Source organism: Loxodonta africana, chromosome 14 (genome assembly GCF_030014295.1).
Source record: "Loxodonta africana isolate mLoxAfr1 chromosome 14, mLoxAfr1.hap2, whole genome shotgun sequence".
In the NCBI taxonomy this organism is placed as follows: Eukaryota; Metazoa; Chordata; class Mammalia; order Proboscidea; family Elephantidae; genus Loxodonta; species Loxodonta africana.
This window is the reverse complement of record NC_087355.1, coordinates 13,577,465-13,598,587: the sequence shown is the minus strand read 5'-3', so window position 1 is coordinate 13,598,587 and position 21,123 is coordinate 13,577,465.

Below are 21,123 nucleotides of genomic sequence, written 5' to 3'. Positions count from 1 at the left end.
GTAAAATGAGAACCTATAGATTGGGAAAAAAAATTTGACTGCGACATATCTGACAAGGGTCTAATCTCTAAAATTTATGGAAAACTTCAATATCTTAACAACAACAACAAAAGAGACAAATAACCCAATTAAAAAATGGGCAAAGGAAATGAATAGACACTTCACCAAAGAAGATATTCAGGCTGCTAACAAACATGTGAAAAAATGCTCAAGATCATTAGCAATTAGATGCAAATCAAAACTACAAAGAAATATCATCTCACCTGACATACTGGCAGGGATGAAAAAAAAACCAGAAAGTAACAAATGTTGGCGAGGATGTGGGAAATTTGGAACTCTTATACACTGCTGGTGGGAATGTAGAGTGGTACAACCATATGGAAAATCATATGGTACTTCCTCAAAAGCTAGAAATAGAATACCATATGATCCAGCAACCCCACTCCTAAGTATAGACTCTAAAGAAATAAGAACTTTGATACCAATAGACATATGCACACCCATGTTCATTGCAGCATTATTCACAATGGCAAAAAGTGGGAGTAACCTAAGTGCCCATCAACAGATGAATGGATTAACAAACTATAGTACATACACACAATGGTATACTATGCAAAGATAAACATTTCGTGACACAGATGAATCTAGAAGATGTTACGCTAAGTAAAATAAGTCAACCACAATAAGGGCAAATATTGTGTGAAACCGCTTTTATAAAGTAACAAAAGGTTTACAAACAGGAAAAGAGGAAACAAAGACTTTTTGATGGTTACAATGGATAGGAGGGGGGAGGGAAAATTACCAAAGAGATAGACACAAGTTAATACTAGTGAAGGAAAAGGCAATACACAATATGAGAGAAGTCAACACAACATGACCAAGGCAAGAGAGGACACTGAGAAGAATACAGAAATAAAGGACATCTATGACAACTGTTCTAGTATAGACAATCGTGCAATAATAGAATCAACACACAATAATCTACTAATGGATGGATGGATGGATGGGTGGGTGGGTGGGTGAGTGGGTGAGTGGGTGGATGGATGGATGGATGGATGGATGGATGGATGGATGGATGGATGGATGGATGGATGGATGGATGGATGGATGGATGGATATGTAGGTAGATAGATAGATAGACATGCACAGAGGTGAGGGAGAGGGTAAGGGAACACACCCATTGACAGATACAGGTTTGGAGGTGGAAATTTCTAAATACATGACTGTAGGTGCTCCTGATATATTAATATAGATAATAGAGCACATGAATGGCACAGCTGGGGAAACTTCTTAGACATAACTAAACACCTCACGGGATGAAATTCTCAGGACTGAAGGCAAAGGACCATAGACTCAGGGGACATCTACATCAACTGGCACAACATAGTTCTTAAAGACAGTGTTTTACATCCTACTTTGGTGAGTACCCTAAAAGCTTGCAAGCGGCCATCTGAGATTCAACTATTGGTCTCTTTTAGTCCAGAGCAAAAAAAAGAGCAAAAGAGAGTGAAAAATAAGAAAGACCCAATGGAGCAATTAGTCCAGAGGACTAACGGACCACATGAACCACAGCGTAGATGATCCTGAGACCAAAAGAACTAGATGGTGCCCGGCTACCACTACCAACCACTCTGACTGGGGTTAAAATAGAGGGTCGCAGACAGAGCAGGAGAAAAACGTAAAACAAATTATCAAATTTGCAAAAAAAGGCCAGAGTGACTGGTCTGACAGAAACTGGAGGGACCCCTGAAACTACAGCGCGTGGATACCCTTCTAACTCAGACTCAAAGCCACTCCTGAAATTCACCTTTCAGCCAAAGATTAGGCAAGCCTACAAGACAAGCAATAACACATGTGAGGAACGTGCTTCTTAGATCAACCAAGTGTACTAGATCAATGAGCAATACCTGCCCAGGAACACAGCTGAGTACGTGGAAGGGGACAGGAAAACTGGATGAATGGACACGGTGAAACCAGGATGGAAAGGAAAAGGGGGAGAATGCTGACACACTGTGGGATTGCAGCCAATGTCATGAAACAGTTTGAGTATATATTTTTGAAAGAGAAACTAATTTGTTCTGTAAACTTTCACCTAATTCTCACACACACACAAAAAAAGACAAGAGAAAAAAAAGGGGAGGGTGAGAACAGTTGCACAACTCAAAGAATGTAATCAATATCACTGAATTGTACATGTAGAAATTGTTGAATTGGTGTAGGCTCTGTTGTGTATATTTCAACAATAAAAATAAAATAAATTATTAACAAAAGAAAAATATATACACAATGGAATATTACTCAGTCATAAAAGGAAATGAGGTCCACAGCATGTCTGAACCTTGAAAACATAATGCTAAGTGAAATAAGTCAGTCACAAAAGGACAAATATTGTAGATCTCACATATGAAATACCTAGAATAGGCAGATATATAGAAATCAGAGCCTAATAGTGGTTACCGGGGGCAGGAGGGAGATGGAAGAGGGTAAATCATGGTTTAGGAAGTAGTGAGCTTCTGTTTATGGTGATGTGAAATTTGGCAATGGATATCGGCGACGGTTGCACAACATGATTAATGTAATTGGTCTCACTGAACTGTACATTCAAAAATTGTTGAATAGGCAAATGTATTATCTATATTTTTACAATAAAAATAGAAATATCATATATCCAAAAAATGGTTAAAATGGCAAATGTTTTGTAATATATATTTTTCCACAATGGAAATTTTCCAAAAATATTAAAACAAGTACAACACATAAAAGGAAAAATAATAAATTGTATTTCATCATAATGAAAAACTTTTGCTCTGTATAAAGATCCTTAAGAGTATAAAGGAAGATAAACTTTGGGATAAAATATTTGCAAACCACATATCTGATGAAGTGATGAAGGACTAGTACCAAGAATATATAAAGAACTCCATTTCTACAGTAAACATAAATAAACACAGTCTAATTAGAAACTTTTTTTAAATTAGAAACTGGACTAGAGATATAAAGAAATATATAAATGAAGCAGTTACAGAGATGAGAAAAAAAAGTGCATGAAAAGATGTTCACATCATTAGCCGATTTGCCATTAACACAACCAAAAACCAAACCTGTTGCTGCCAAACGAATTCCGACTCAGAGCGGCCCTATAGGACAGAGGAGAATTGCTGCATAGGGATTCCAAGGAGCATCTGGTGGATTCGAACTACCAATCTTTTGTTTAGCAACCAAGCTTTTAACCACTGCACCACCAGGGCTTCAATTTGCCATTACCCATTGCTGTGGAGCCAATTCTGACTCACAGCAATGGAAATTAAAACCACAGTGAGATGTGACTACACATCTACCAAAACAAAACAAAAAAAAAAAACAGAACCAAACCTGTTGCTGTTAAGTCAATTCTGACTCATAGCGACGCTATAGGACAGGGTTTCCAAGGAGAGCCTGGTGAATTTGACCTGCTGACATTTTGGATAGCAGCTGTAGCTCTTAACCACTACACCACCAAGGTTTACACACCTATCAGAATAGCTAAAATTTTAAAAAAGTAACGCCAAAGTGACATGTTGATGAGGGTGTGGAGAAACCAAATTACTCGTTCATTATAGGTGGGACTGTAAACTGGTACAGATACTCTGGAAGACTGTTTGGCATTTGCTTAAAATCTCAATGTGCAACTACTATACGACCCAACAATTGTACTCCTAGGTTTTAATGAAGATTTATGGGCACACAAAGAAATTGTACGCGAATGTTTATAGCAGCTTTATTTATAGGAACCAAAACTGGAAACAACCCAGATGTCCTTGGACAGGTGCATGATTAAACAAACCGTCCTATGTCCCTACCATATAGTACAACTCAGCTATAAAAATGTATGAACCATTGATATGCAACAACCTGGATGAATCTCCAGAGAATTATGCTGAGTGAAAACATTTAATCCCAAAAAGTTCTAGAAAATCTTGAAAGATAAAATTATAAAAATGCAGAACATATTGTCAGGGGTAAAGGAGGGAATGTGGAATAAAGGAAAGTAAGTGTGCTTATAAAAGGGTAACATACTGGATCCTTGTAGTGATGGAATATTCTGTATCTTGATTGTGTCATTGTCAATATCCTGGCTGTGACATTGTACTATAGTTCTGCAAATACTCCCAGTGGGAATCTCTTAGTGTCCTAGGGCTTCCATAACAAAATACCACAGAGTGGGTGGCTTTAAAAAACATGAATTCAGGGCATTGGCAGAGCTATACTCTTTCTCTGTGTTGGCTCTAAGGGAAGATCCTTCCTTGCCGCTTCCAGGTCTGGCTTGTAGAGGCATCCTTACACAGTTTCTTCCCCAGTATGTCCCTGTCCCAGCTTTTGGTGGTAGTTGCAATCCTTGGCATTCATCTACTGCTTATAGATGAATCTGCCTCCGTCATCACAAGCTGTCTGTTTTCCGCGGGTGTGCAGCCTTCTTTCTGTGTCTGTTCTCCCTTTTTATAAGACACCCCCTCAGAAGGGATTAGTATTAGGACCCACATTACTTCAGTATGACTTCACTGAAAACACCTACAATGAAAAACACTATCGCCCCAAACAAAGTCACATTCACAGATAAAAGGGTTAGGACTTGAACGTACCTTTTTGGGGAACACAACTGAATCCATAACAGGGGAAACAAGGTAAAGGTTACATGAGACCTCTCTGAGTCTACAACTGCCTTTACATAAAACGTTTAATTAACAAAGCCTTAAAAAATAAATCTCAGATACACCAATGTCTATGAAGGAATCATAGCAACTGCATTAAAGAGGTTATGCTTTTCAGCAGTTAGGTTCACTAATATCTCAAGAATTTAAAAAGGAAAAACATTGCCACCTATTCTTTTTATAAGTTGTTTCTGTCTTTAACTACTTGTAACAATGGAAAACAGAGTAACATAATCAGGAAGCCTCAGGTATCACATTGCAAATGATTATTTACTGTTCCTCAACAACACAATAAAACTAGAAAACATTGGTTCAGTCAAAAATCATTGCAAAATTGCCACAAATAGGAATACAGTGAAAGCTGAAGGAGTAATAATCAAACCTTGAAGAAGAATTTGTTGAGTGTGCTGAAAGAGTTAACGCACATTTCTAAAAATCCCGGCTCACATGCTTACATACTTCCCAAAGACCTTTGCATTCTAGCATTTTAATATATGCGTAGGGTGTTTATTAATAGGCACTTTGGAAAATCATTCAGGCCACTGGCTTTCTTCCTCTTAGTGCTGGGAAATAGTAATTTACTAAATAGCAACTCATTAATGTGAAAGAGTTAATGGAAATACTATGTTATGCATTTTGAAAATCTACTTCAATAAATATGACCACATAATAATGATTATTTAGAAATATAAGCAGAAATAGTAAATCTAAATAAAGCCATTATTTGTAAAGTTGGGGCTAGTAATATTTTCCCACAGATTGATAGGATGAAAATAAGAATTTTTTTTTCTTTTAGTCTTTTTATTCTAGAATGTTGGTAATATAGAATTAAGAAGAAAATAAATAATTCCTGGGGACGTCCAGAGAGAAAGGAACTTGAACAAAGGATGATTACTAAGCATGATTATAACAAATTCTTTATCCTTGAAAGTGTTATGGGTATTATCAAATGATCTATCCTCCCTCTCCTTTCACTTCATTCTCAAGGCAAACCATTTCAGTCATCACAATGTTGGCAACTACTCTGTGCTTTTTATATAGAAAATTTCTCAGTGAGGAATAACATGAAAATGAAGCATGGATGAGGGAAACAAAAGTCCACTTCTTCCTTTTTGTTCCCTGGAGCCAATCTGAATGAAGACCCAGGGAGAGGAGAAATAGGAAAAAGAGCTGCCAAAAGCAGACAATGGGAGATGGAAAGTGAGATGAGTGGAACAGGCACCGGACACATCCTGGGTTAAAAAATGAGATGCTAAAATGCATAATTTTCTATTGTATTTTAAATCTGAGAGATTTTATGGAAAAAGTATATGCACTTTTGTAAAATGGTTTAGAGAAAAATCTATCTTTAATGCATGTAGTCCTCATTGGATTTTTTTAGTCCATTTTTCCATAAAAATAGGCACCACTTATCTGTCAGTTTGTCATATTGTGGTGGCTCGCATGTTGCTGTGATGTTGGAAGCTTTGCCACCGGTATTTCAAATACCAGCAAGGTCATCCATGGTGGAAAGGTGTCAGTGGAGCTTCCAGACTAAGACAGACTAGGAAGAAAGACCTGGCATTCTATTTCTAAAAAAAATTGGCCAGTGAAAACCTTATGAACAGCAGTGGAACATTATCTGATACAGTGCCCCGAGGTGAGGCCCTCAGGTTGGAAGGCACTCAAAATATGACTGTGGAAGAGCTGAGTCCTCAAAGTAGAGTTGATCTTAATGAAGTAGATGGAGTAAAGCTTTCTGGATGTTCATTTGTTGCTGTAACATAACTCAAAATGAGAAGAAACAGCTACAAACATCCATTCTTAATCAGAAGGTGGAATATACGAAGTCTGAATCCAGGAAGATTGGAAGGAGTCAAAAATGAAATGGAAGGCCTGAAGATAGATATCCCCGACATTACTAATGACCTGAAATGGACTGGTGTTGGCCATTTTGGATGGCACAATCATATGGTCTACTATGCCAGGAATGACAAATTGAAGAGAAGCAGTGTCACATTAATTTTTTAAACGGCATCAAAAAAGAACATTTCCAGAGTATGTGAGACGAAGTCTTGTCACCCTCTCTTCTAAGGAGCATTCTGGTCGTACTTCTTCCGAGACAGATTGGTTTGTTCTTCTGGAAGTCCACTGTATATTCAATATTCTTCCCCAACACCATAATTTAAAGGCAAAAATTCTTCCTTGGTTTTCATTATTCATTGTCCGGCTTTCCCATGCATATGAATCAAATGAAAACACCATGGCTTGGGTCAGTCTCACCTTAGTCCTCAAAGTGAAATCTTTGATATTTAACACTATAAACAGGTCTTTTGCAGCAGATTTGCCCAATGCAATATGTTGTTTGATTTCATGACTTCTGCTTCTACGGGCGTTGATTGTGGATCCAAGTAAAATGAAATCCTTGACAACTTCAATCTTTTCTCCATTCATCATGATGTTACTTATTGTTCCGGTTGTGAGGATTTTTGTTTTCTTTATGTTGAAGTTTAATCCATACTGAAAGCCATAGTCTGATCTTCATCAGTAAGTGCTTCAAGTCCTCTTCACTTTCAGCAAGCAAGGTTGTCTCACCTGCATATTGCAGGTTGTCAGTGAGTCTTCCTCCAAACCTGATGCTCTGTTCTTCTTCATAAAGTCCACCTTCTCTAATTATTTGCTCAGCATACAGTTTGAATAAGTATGGTGAAAAGATACAACCCTGACACACAGCTTTCCTGATTTTAAACCCTGCAATATCCCCTTATTCTGTCAGAATGACTGCCTCTTGATCTGTGTACAGGTTCCACATGAGCACAATTAAGTGTTCTGGAATTTCCACTCTTCACAATGTTATCCATAACTTGTTATGATCCACACAGTTGAATGTCTTTCATAGTCAGTGAAACACAGGTAAGTATCTTTCTGGTATACTCCACTTTCAGCCAAGATCTATTTGACTTTGGTAGTAATATCCCTTCTTCTACATCCTCTTCTGAATTTCTGGCAGTTTCCAGTCAATGTACTGCTGCAACCACTTTTGAATAATCACCAGCAAAAATTTACTTGTGTGTGGTATTAATGATGTTATTGGATAATTTCCTCATTCAGTTGGATCACCTTTCTTTGGTTTGGGCATGAATATTGCTCACTTGCAGTCAGTTGGCCAGGTAGTTGTCTCCCAGATTTCTTGGCATAGATGAGTGAGCACCTCCAGCACTGCACCCATTTTTTGAAACGCCTTCATTGTTATTCTGTCAATTTTTGGAGCCTTGTTTTTTGCCCATGCTTTCAGTGCAGCTTGGACATCTTCCTTCGGTAGATTGGTTCTTGATGATATGCTACCTCCTGAAATGGTTGAACATCAATTCTTTTTGGTACAGTGATTCTGTATATTCCTTCCATCTTCTTTTGATGTTTCCTGTGTCGCTCAATATTTTCCACACAGAATCCTTCAATATTGCAACTTGAGGCTTGAATTTTTTCTTCAGTTCTTTCATCTTGAAAAATGTCAGTCATGTTCTTCCCTTTTGGTTTTCTAACTTGAGGTCTTTGCACATTTCATTATACTTTACTTTTTCTTCTCCAGCCATCTTTTAAAATCTCCTATTCAGCTCTTTCACATCATCTTTTCTCCCTTTTACTTTAGCAAGTTTCAGAGTCTCTTCTGACATCTATTTTGGCCTTTTCTTTCTATGCTGTCTTTTTAATGATCTTTTGCTTTTCATGTAAGATTTCCACAATGTCATTGCACAACTCATCTGGTCTCTGGTCATTAGTATTAAATGCATCAAATCTATCCTTGAGATGGTCTCTAAATTCAGGTGGAATGTATTCAAGGCCGTACTTTGACACATGGACTTGTTCTAATTTTCTTCAGTTTCAACTTGAACTTGCATATGAGCAATTGATGGCCTGTTCCTCAGTTGCCCCCTGGCCTTGTTCTGACTGATTTACATCTGATCTATTTTGGAAAATCAGCCATTGAAATCCCTATGGAGCACAGTTCTACTCTGAGACATATGAGGTCTCCATGAGTTGGAATTGACTTTACAACATTATTTAAAATTAAAAAGTCATTAATATGTCTTATTTGCCACTGTTTTATTTAGCCTTCTGTAACCTTTGTATTTCAGAGCTTGAAATGTTAGAAAGCTTCGTAAAGCATGCAAGTGAATGAGGGAAAAGTGGCCATTAGTTGGCCAATAACCATGGGCAACCCATGGAATGATTTGTCCTTGAATATGTTGCACTAACTCCTATCATAGTCATTACTACCTCATACGGGGGTCAGAAGCTCATCATGTTTTCCTCTAATGCACTGTGTTGCCTTTGTTGACTTGCTCAAATCTTGTCAGTCCCACCCTAGTTATGCCTAATCAGCAGCATTATTGAATGTAGAACTAGCCCCTAAAAAGGGACTGTATTTGGATATTTTGATGATGCTTCACAGAGACTGGATCTCCAGGGCCTGTTCTCCATTGGACCCTAAGGGTTGAGAGAAGCTGCCAGAGGTTCTCTGCAAGGAAAAGAAAAGAACTGTTTACTTCTCCAGAAGAGTCCTTGGAGAAGCCAAAGAGTCTAGTGGTGATTTATAGCAGTCTGCTATAATCTGCAGCCTAGTTAATAGGAATCTGTGCCAAATATATTCCAGATCTACTCTACCCTCTTTTCTATCCTGCTATCTGCACCAGGAGGCTGAATTGCATGGCCTTCTTCAACAGGTTCCTGTGCTCTGGGGCTAATAGTAGAGTTCAGCCCATGGGGGCTCGGTAGGAGAAGGAGACAGGAACATGAGGTCAGGACGCTTATTCCTCTGGCTCTTTATTGAGGAGTCACCTCAGATTTACTGAAGGTCACTTCTCCTCTCCAGGGCCCCTTTTGTACATGAAGCTGTATGTCTTAATAACTTCTCCCTGCCTTATCTCTCAGGCCTGGGGTAATAACAATCTTCCTGCTGTTAGCCCCAGGTTCCTCATCTATCTCTAGTGGTTTTCCTACAGTCTTCACATACCATTGTGATTAGTCCCATATAAAAACATGCCAATTTCAGTGTGCCATCTCTTTCCTTTTGAAACTCGGATTGATATATAGTCAATAATTGGTTAATAGTTAATAATAATTGAATGTTTACTATTCTAAAAGTGTTACGGGTATTGACTCATTAAATCCTCCCAATAGGACGTATCAGGGGTTTCTACTATTATCTCTATTTTACAATCAAGGAGAGATTAAGCCATGTGCCTGAGGTACACAAGGAAGAAGTGGTGCGGCTATGATTTGCACTAGAGAAACGTCTCAAGAGCCTGTACTCTGAACCACTTGCACAAATACCCATTCAGTGAATGAATCCAGCCGGAGATGCCTGAGGATTGCAGTTTTACCGTTCTTTCAAAATTACTGGGTGTAATGATTTACATTTTTTTTTCTAGTGTAATCTGTAGTTACCTCTTTGTTTTAATTTGCATTTTTTATTAATGATGAATATTTATTTCCTTATGTTATCTCTTGCTATTTGTCCTCAGAAGGAATTATCTTTTTGTCATCTTCACCTATTTACTATTGAGATTTGTGCTAGTTAATTTTATGTGTCAACTTGGCTAGACTTTGGTGCCCAATTTGGGTCAAACACTAATCTAGATGTTGCTTTGAAGGTATTTACAAGTGATTAACATTTAAATCAGTTGACCTTAAATAAAGCAGATTACCTTCAATAATGTGGGTGGGCTTCATCCAATCATTTGAAGGCCTTACCAGTAAAAACTGAAGTTACTTGAGGGGGAAGGAAGACTGTAAATAGATATACGGTGCACCACCCAACAATTGGCCTATCAACTTCAGACACAAGACTGCCAGAGTTTCTGGCCCGTCACCTGACTTACAAATTTTGGACTTGCCACCTGCCATAATTGTGTGAGCCATTTCTTAAAATAAATTTTTCTCTATATTTGTACAGACATTCCTCAGAGATATTTTGAGTTCAGTTCCAGACCATTACAATAAAGGGAATATTGCAATAAAGGGAATCAGTCAAATTTTTTGTTTTCTCAGTGCAAAAAAATTATGTTTACACTGTGCTGTACTCTATTAAGTGTGCAATAGCATTATGTCTAAAAAGCAAAGTACATACATTAATTTAAAAATATTGCTAAAAAATGCTAACCATCATCTGAGCCTTCAACAAGTCATAATCTTTTTGCTGATGGAGGGTTTTGCCTTGATGTTGATGGCTGCTGACTGATTAGGGTAGTGGTGCTGAAGGTTGGGGAGGCTGTTGCAATTTCTTAAAATAAGACAACAGTGAAGTTTGCTGCATCAATTGGCTGTTCCTTTCATGAAAAATCATGCAATGCTGTTTGAGAGCAATTTTACCCACAGTAGAACTTCTTTCAAAATTGGAGTCAGTCCTCTTAAATCCTGCTTCATCTTTATCAACAAAGTTTATGTAATATTCTTAACATTTTCTTGTCATTTCAACAATGTTCACAGCATCTTCACCAGGAGTAGAGTCCATCTAAAGAAACCACCAAGCTCCACTTCTAATTCTAGCTCTCTTGATATTTCCACCGTATCTGCAGTAAGGTCCTTCAATGAAATCTTGAATCCCTCAAAGTTATTCATAAGGGTTGGAATCAAATTCTTCCAAACTCCTGTTAATGTTGATATTTTGATCTCCTCCCATGAATCATGAATGTTCTTACTGGCATCTAGAATGGTGAACCCTTTTCAGAAGCTTTTCAATTTATTTTGCCCAGATTCATCAGAGGAAACACTATCTATGGCAGCTATAGCCTTAAAAAAATGTATTTTTTTAGATAAGAAGACTTGAAAGTCTAAATTACTCCTTGATTCATGTGCTGCTGAATGGATGTTGTGTCAGCAGGCATGAAAACAGCGTTAATCTCCTTGTACATCTCTATCAGAGCTCCTGCGTGATCAGGTGCATTGATAATGAGCAGCAATATTTTGAAAGGAATCCTTTTTTCTGAGCAGTAGGTCTCAACAGTGGGCTTCAAATATTCGGTAAACCATTTTGTAAACAGATGTGCTGTCATCCAGGCTTTGTCATTTCATTTATGGAGCAGAGGTAGAGTAGTTTTAGCATAACTCTTAAGGGCCCCAGGATTGTCAGAATGGTAAATGAGCATTGGCTTCAACATAAAGTCACCAGCTACATTAGCCATAACAAGAGAGTCAGCGTGTCCTTTGAAGCTTTGAAGCCAGGCATTGACTTCTCCTCTCCAGCTGTGAAAGTCCTAGCTGGCATCTTCTTCCTATATTAGGCTATTTCAACTACACTGAAAACCTGCTGTTTAGTGTGGCCACCTTCATCAATTATCTCAGCTAGACCTTCTGGATAACTAGCTGCAGCTTCTGAATCAGCACTGGCTGCTTCACCTTGCACTTTCATGCTATGGAGACAGTTTTCTTCCTTCAACCTCATGAACCAACCTCTGCTAGCTTCAAACTTTTCTTCTGCAGCTTCTTTACCTCTCCTAGCCTTCATAGAACTGAAGAGACTTAGGACTGACCTTGCTCTGGATTAGGCTTTGGCTTAAGGGAAAATTGTGGCTGATTTGATCTTCTATGCAGACCACTAAAACGTCTTCCACATCAGCAATAATGGGGCTTCACTTTCTGTCATTCATGTGTTCATTGGAGTAGCACTTTTAATTTCTTTCAAGTACTTTTCCTTTGATTTCACAACCTGGCTGTTTGTTGCAGAAGACCTAGCTTTCCACCTCTCTAGGCTTTAAACATGTCTTCCTCACCAAATTTAATCATTTCTAGTTTTTGATTGAAAATGAGTAATATGTGACTTATCCTTTCACTTGAACACTTAGGAGGCATTGTAGAGTTATTAACTGGCCTAATTTCAATGTTGTTTTGTCTCAGGGAATTGGGACTCCTGAGGAGAGGGAGATGGGAGAATGGCCAGTTCATGCAGCAGTCAGAACACACACAACATTTATCAGTTAAGTTCACCACCTCATAGGGGTGCAGGTCGTGGCACCCCAAAACAATTATAATAGTAACATCAAAGATGACTGGTCTCACACCTCAATCAACGCAGAAAAGTCATTCAATAAAGTCCAACACCCATTTTTCATAAAAGCTCTCAATAAAAGAGGTACAGAAAGGAAATTTCTCAGGATAATAAAGGGCATTATTGGGTAACAACCCAGGGGCACCTGAACCCAAGGTCAGCCGCATCTCCAAGAGACCGAAGAAAGACTCCAGAACCAGTGATCATGACATACGTATGGTTTATTTGGGAAGCTTACTCACAGGACCATGGCCCAGGGAGGTGGCTGGACCAGTTTAGCCCTCCACAACCACCTAACAAGGGACACAAGTTTATATACCATTCCAGCTGGGACCAAGGCTCATTGTTTTTCTCCCACATCCTTGGGCAGTCAGTGTTCACAGGGACTTCACGTCCAGGCCCAGATGTTTTCCTTCCTGTTGCTAAGGCATTTCTCAGCCTTGGCTGCTGGCCCAGTCATGCCACTCCTGGCATTGTACCTTAGCCTGAGTCCATCCTGAATTCATCCCCTGCATGCTTCAGAGAAGAGCAAAGCTGATTCCATTAGGAGGGGATGCATATAGCTGAATAGCATTACCATACAGGCATCTATACAAAACCAACAACCAACACCATTATTAATGGACAGAAGTTGAAAACATTCCCTCTGAGAACAAGAACAAGACAAGGATGCCCTTTATCTCCACTGCTATTTAACATTGCGCTGAAAGTGCTAGCTAGAGCAATAAGGGAAGGAAAAAGAAATAAAAGGCATCTAAATTGGTAAGAGAGAAGCAAAACTGTCTCTAATTGAGAAAGTATGATACTGTACATACAGAACCCAAAAGAATCCACAAGAAAACTACTGGAACTAGTAGAAAGATTCTGCAGAATAGCAGGATACAAGATCAACATACAAATATCAGTTGGATTCCTATATACCAATAAAGAGAACTACTAAAAAATCAGGAAGCAATAGCATTTATAATAAGCCTAAAAAAAAAAAAAAAAAAAACCTTAGGAATAAATCTAACCAAGGACGTAAAAGATCTATGCAAAGAAAACTACAAAACACTACTACAAGAAACCAAAAGAGACATACGTAAATGGAAAAACATACCATGCTCATGGATAGGTAGACTCAACATTGTGAAAATGCCAATTCTATCCAAGGCAATCTACAAATACAGTGCAACCCCAATAAAAATACCAACAGCATTCTTTAATGAGATGGAAAAACTAATCATTAACTTTATATGGAAAGGAAAGAGGCCCTGGATAATGAAAACATTATTGAAGAAGAAGAATAAAGTAGGAGGACTTGCACTACCTTACCTCAGAACCTACTATACAGCTATGGTAGCCCAAACAGCCTGGTGCTGGCACAATGACAGACATGTTGACCACTGGAACAGAATTGAGAGCACTTGATCTTCGACAAAGATCATCTTTGTCCTAAAGTCCATTAAATGTGGAAAAGACAGTCTTTTTAGCAAATGGTGCTGGCAAAACTGGATGCCCATGTGTAAGAAAATGAAACAGGGTCCATACTTCACACCACACACAAAAACTAATTGAAAATGGATCAAAGACCTAAATATAAAGCCAAAAACTATAAAGATTGTAGATGAAATATCAGGGTCAATGCTAGAGGCCCTAGTACATGGCATAAATAGGATACAAACTATAACAACACAGAAACACTAAAAGATAAGCTAGATAACTGGGACCTTCTCAAACTTAAATACTTAATGCTCACCAAAGGCTACACAAAAAGAGTAAAAAGAGAACCTACAGACTGGGAAAAAATTTTTGGCTGTGACAAATCCAACAATGGCCTAATATCTAAAATCTACAGGAAAATCCAACACCTCTACAACAAAAAGACAAATAATCCAGTTATAAAATGGGCAAAGGTTATGAACAGGCACTTCACCAAAGAAAACATTCAGGCGGCTAACAGACACATGAGGAAATGTTCTGGATCACTAGCCATTACAGAAATGCAAATCAAAACTACAATGAGATACTATCTCATCCTGACATTACTGGCATGAATTAAAAAAAAACAAACAAACAGAAAATAACAAACATTGGAGATTGGAACTCTTATCCACTGCTGGTAGGAATGCAAAATGATACAACAATTATGGAAAATAGTATGGCACTTCCTTAAAAATCCAGAAATAGAAATACCATATGATCCAGCAATCCCACTCCTAGGACTATATCCTAGTGAAACAAAAGCCATCACACAAATAGACATGTGCACACCCATGTTCATTGCAGCCTTATTCACAATAGCAAAAAGATGGAAAAAACCTAAGTGCCCATCAGCAGATGAATGGATAAACAAACTGGTATGCATACATACAATTGAATACTATGCAACAATAAAGAGCAGTCATGAATCTGGAAAACATTCCACAACATGGATGAATCTGAAGGGCATCATGCTGGGTAAAATAAGTTTAGTCACAAAAGGACAAATATTTTACGGGACCACAATTATAAAAACTCACGAAAACGTTTACACACAGAAACAATCTTTGATGGTGATGAAGGAGGGGGTGAGGGGAGAGAAAAACAACAGATAAATGGTAATTTTGGTGAAGGGTAAGACAGTACACAATACTGCAGAAGTCAGCACAACTTGACCAAGGCAAGCTCCATAGACAAAGCCAAAATCCCTGAGCAACCATATTACTGGGCTGGAGGCCCAGGATCATGGTCTTGGGTGACATCTAGCTCAACTGGCATAATATAGCTTACAAAGAAAGTGTTCTACATCCTACTTTGGTGAGTAGCATCTAGGGTCTTTAAAAAGCTCATGAGTGGCCATTTAAGATACTCCACTGGTCCCAACCCATCTGGAGCAAGAGAGAAGAAAACCAAAGATACAAGGGAAAGATTAGTCAGAGAAACTAATGGACCACAACTACCACAGCCTCCACCAGACTGAGTTCAGCACAATTAGATGGTGCCCGGCTACCATCACTGATTGCTCTGAATGGAATCACAGTAGAGGGACCCAGAGAGAGCTGGAGAAAAATGGAGAACAAAATTCTAACTCACAAGAAGTTCAGACTTACTGGTCTGACAGAGATTGGAGAAAATATGGGAGTATGGCCTCAGTACTTTTAACTTTTAACTCAGTACTGAAGTCACTCCTGAGGTTCACCCTTCAGCCAAAGACTAGGCCCATAAAACAAAAAGAGACTAAATGGGCACACCAGCCCAGGGGCAAGGATAAGAAGGCAGAGGGAACAGGGAAGCTTGTGATAGGGAACCCAAAGTCGAGTGACACATCCTGGGGTTGGCAACCAATGTCACAAAACAATATGTGTATTAATTTATTAATGAGCAAGTAATTTGCTCTGTAAACCCTTATCTAAAAAGCACTATAAAAAAAAAAAGATCACTGATCACAGATCATCATAACAGACATAATAATAATGAGAAAGTTTGAAATATGAGAATGACCAAAAGGTGCCACTCAGACACCAAGTAAGCACATGCTGTGGCACTGATAGACTTGGTCGACGCAAAGGTCCCACAACCTTCAGTTTGTAAAGACCAAAGCTCAATGAAAAAAGGTATGTCTGTATATGTCATTACTTAATGGTCTGTTTCTCCAGGGAATGCTGGCTAAACAAATTTTGGTACCAAGAGCAGTTCTAGAGGAACAGGATCTTAAGGGTAAGTTCTCTGAATTGTTTTTGGACTTTCTGGAATAGATTGTCAGATCTGTTAGATTTGAAGACACTAATGACTATATGGAATCCCTGGTGGCGTATGGTTAAGAGCTATGGCAGCTAACCAAAATGTCGGCAGTTCGAATATGCCAGATGCTCCTTGGAAATCATATGGGGCAGTTCTACTCTCTTATAGGGTCACTATGAGTCAGAATTGACTGGACAGTAATGGGTTAATGACTGTATAAAGATTCCTGGTGGTGCAGTGGTTACAGTACTCAGAACTCACCAGCCTGTCTGTGAAAGATGTGACTCTTTCTGTAAAGATTACAGTCTGGGGACTCTATGGGACAGCTCTACTCTGCACTTTAGGCTCGCTATGAGTTGGCATTGACTAAATGGCACTATTTGGAATGACTCTATTTCCAACACACTGCTGTTGAGTCAATTCGGATTCATACCGACCTTATAAAACAGAGTAGAACTGTTCCATGGGGTTTCCAAGGAGCAGCTGGTGGATTCAAACTGCTAACCTTTTGGTTAGCAGTTGAGTTCTTAACCACTGCACCACCAGGGTTCCTCTATTTCCAGAGGGCACTTATTGTCCACGGCATGATGTGGCAATGCAGATACACAAAATATTACCTTTGAATGCTCTTAATCAAATACTTAGACAAGATTTTGGGTGATTGTGTCTTTGATATCTTAGAGCATTTTTGTCAAACTGATAAGTATAATGACATTGGCTGGTTGCTTCTAATTTTGCTTGATGAAGTGGAGAAAGAAAAGAATGAATTTAGGGCTTCAAATTCCCAGTTCAAGTGCTGCACTAATTACCTGGAAGTCTCTATGTGTGCCCTGAAAGAAAACTTCATGTCCTGCAGACACAGAGGTGAGATTGCTGAAACCAAACCCAGAGTGTCACCTAAAATGGTTGAATTACCACGCAAATTGAACTCCCAACCTTATAGGTATCTGATATTAAAATCAGCATTATTGGGAAGGAATGAGATTCTGAAAATTAGAAAGGGGACATATGAGCAGATAGTGATGAAGCTGAGACACTGAACTCATAAATTCTGCTGAGTCTTACTTGCCGGTAGAAGCAGCCCTTCTACTTTCATCTGAGACCAGCCCTGCTTTGTCTAAAGAAACTGCAGTTGCCACACATGAGGTTGTTGCTCCCAAAATACTGCTGATTCTCCTCAAGATACTCCCACAACCCCCTTTTGATTCTATACTTATAATTAGACTGAAATTCCATCACACCCCAAAAGGTGAGGTACAAATATGACCCACGAGGAAGTGTGCTATACTCTAAGAGAACCAAATTGTTTTTCTAATTTATAAAGACAGAAATCCAGGAAATATGTGTGGGAGTTAATCTTCAGGTGTAGAATAATGATGAAAGGAACATAAAGGTGAATTGGGCCAAACTTATTGATATAGTCAACTAAGCAGAGATTCAAGATTCAATGTTTCAGCTCAAGGGCACTAACAGTTTGGTTGGTTGGTTGGTTAGGTGAAACAGGACCAAAAGGTGACCTACATTGAAAACATTAAATGAAGTTTAAATGCCAAAACTGCCTTAGTTTAGTATAGAAGAAGATATCCAAAGGTTTAGGGAGATCAGACTATTAGAATGGATTTATTATGTAGACCTCCCCATCTACCCTTGGAATGTCCAGAGTACACATTTTTACCAAAATTGTGAGGAATAAATTTGTGAGGGGAGCTCCAGCATCCTCAATGAGCTCTGTAATTGCTTTTCTCTGTTGGTCAGATATCACAGTGGGTGTGGTTAATATAACAGACAGCAGAGTTAAAGTGGTAATCAGGACAGTCTGACATGCAGAGACCTACGGTGTTGGCCAGTTAATTATGATGTCCCTAGGAGAGAGATAGATGGGAAGTCTACTAAATTCTTACTTAAACTGTATAGTCAGAACAGTTCTATGTCAAGTGAACAACAGAAGTCTGACTTGAATCACCAAAACAGAGAATCACAGCAGCTAATAAATTCTCCTGCTTGAGTCAGTTCACAGATCCACAACCCCCTGAATAAATGGTAAGCTGGGTTCCCTTGAAGAAGGACCCCATCACACTGCCAAAAATTTAAACCACTAATCTGTCTTCTAGCCTTCCTCAAAATATTCTACAGACTTATACCAGGGCGATTGAGTACTGGGAAAATAGAAAATAATCAGAATTTTTTCAGGGATTACTGGATACTGGCTCTGAATTGACACTAATTTCAGATGACCCAAAACATCACTGTGGTCTGCCAGTCAGTACAGGGGTTATGGAGGTCAGGTGATCAATGGAGTTTTAGCTCAAGTCTACCTCGCAGTGAGTTCAGCCTGTCCCTGAACCCATTCATTGGTGACCTTTCCAGTTCCAAAATGCATAATTGGAATAGCCATATTCAGCAACCGTCAGGATTTTCATGTTGTTTCCCTGATCTGTGGAGTGAGGGTTATTATGGCAGAAAAGGGCAGGTGGAAGCCACTGTAATTGTCTCGACCTAGGAATGTCACATTCCTGGAAAGATTGCAGAGACTAGTGCCACCGTCAACAACTGGAAGAATGCAGGGGTGGTGATTCCTACCATATTATCATTCAACCTGACTATTCGGCCTGTGCAGAAAACAGATGGATCTTGGAGAATAACAGCAAATTATCACAGACTTAACCAGGTGGCGACTCCTATTGCAGTTGCTGTTCCAGATGTGGTTTTATTGCTTGAGCAAATTAACACATCTCCCAGTACCTGGTACACAGCTACTGATCTGAAAATGCTTTTTTCTTGATTCTTATTAATAAAGACCACAAGGAGAAGTTGGATTTTCGCTGGCAAGGCCAGTAATATACCTTCATATTCCTACCTCAGGGGTATATCAACTCTCCAGTCTTATGTCATAATTTAGTCTGTTAATCTATCTCCCAGCCTTCTCTTCATTGCCTTGATTGCCTTTCCCTTCCAGAAGATATCACGCTGGTCCTTTATATTGATCATGTCATGCTGATTGGACGTAGTGAGCAAGGACTTGTAAACTTCGTGGTTAGAAATTTGCATATCAGAGGATAGGAAATAAATCTGACAAAAATTCAGGGTCCTCCCCTCTCAGTGAAATTTCTAGGGACTCAGTGGTGTGGGGCATGTCAATATCCCTTCTTAAGATGAAAAAATAACTTGTTGCATCTGGCCCCTCCAACTAAAAAAGAGGAAAAATGCCTAGTGGAACTTTGAGTATGTTACTCTGGTCCATTTGCCAAGTGACCAGAAAAGCTGCCAATTTTTAGTGGGACCAGGAACAAGGGAAGGCTCTGCAATAGGTTCAGGCTGCCATACAAGCTGCTCTGTCGCTTGGGCCTATGATCTGCCCGATCCAATGGTGCTTGAAGTGTCAGTAGCTGATGGGGATGATGTACGGAGCCTCTGGCAGGCTTTTATAGCTACATCACAGCACAGGCCCTTACAATTTTGGAACATAGCCCTGCCATTCTCTGTGCATAACTACCTTCCTTAAAGAAACCACTATTGACTTGCTACTAGGCCTTAGTAGAAACTGAACATTTAACCATGGACTACCAAGTTACCATGCAACCTGAGATGCCACTAAAACACTGGGCTTGTTTACCCACCAAGCCGTAAAGTTGGGCATACACTGCTGTACTTCATTATTAAGTAGAAGTGGTATATATGAGATTGGGTTCAAGCAGACCATGAAGGCACAAGCAAGTTACATGAGGAAGTGGAACATATGTCCGTGGTCCCCAACCCTTCTACATTACCTTTTCTCTCCCAGCCTGCACTTACGGTCTTCTCTACTTAGTATCTCCGCCTCCTACTGATTGAAATCACCAATATCTTTCAATAAGTCCCTATTTTTTTTTTCCGTACTTGATGCCAAGAACCTTAAATGATACACTATGAAGTGAGGATTTCCATATTATTTTCCACATTACTTCTTAGTTCTCTCAAGACCATTGATTGAATAACCTTTGCTTTTGTCCTTTCTCATCCATACCATTCATTTAAATAATCCGGTCTCTTTTTCTAGGTCACCTTCTTCCTTTAATTGATCTGTGTAATTTTCAACTTCGACTTTTTTGTCAACGGGACTTTCATTCATTCAACAAATATTTACTTAGTAGCTACCATATGTCAAGCATAAGAGTAATCAAAACTGACAAAGGGAAATAAAGACAGAGTGTGTGTGCAGGATGTACTATTTTATGTAGATTGGTCAAAGAAGATTTCTCTGGTAAAGTGACAAATGAGCCAAAAACTGAATAAAAAAAGGAAAGGGATCAGCACATTCTAAAACCATGAAGCTAGAGGAGCAGGATGGGCACTAGAGGAAAAACAGAGGAGGAAGAAGTAGAAATGGAAGCCAAAGACAGGGCTAGGGCTGGGGACTCTCTGCTATGTGAATCCCCCTTGTGGGCTTTTATTCTTCTAGAGAATAGTGTTTTGAGCAGAGGAGTGCAATTTAGTAACATTTCTGGCTGTTGTTTTGAGAACAGGCTGAAGGGCCAGTGGAAGAGTGGAAGCTGAGACACTTACTAGGGTGCCAAGTAAGACCTTGATAATATGTGTCAGCAGTGGGAGGGACAACACTTGGAAGATGTCTTAGTTATCTAGTGTTGCTCTAACAGAAATACCACAAGTGGATTGTTTTAACAAAGAAAACAGGAGGCTAGAAGTTTGAATACAGGGTGCCAGCTCCAG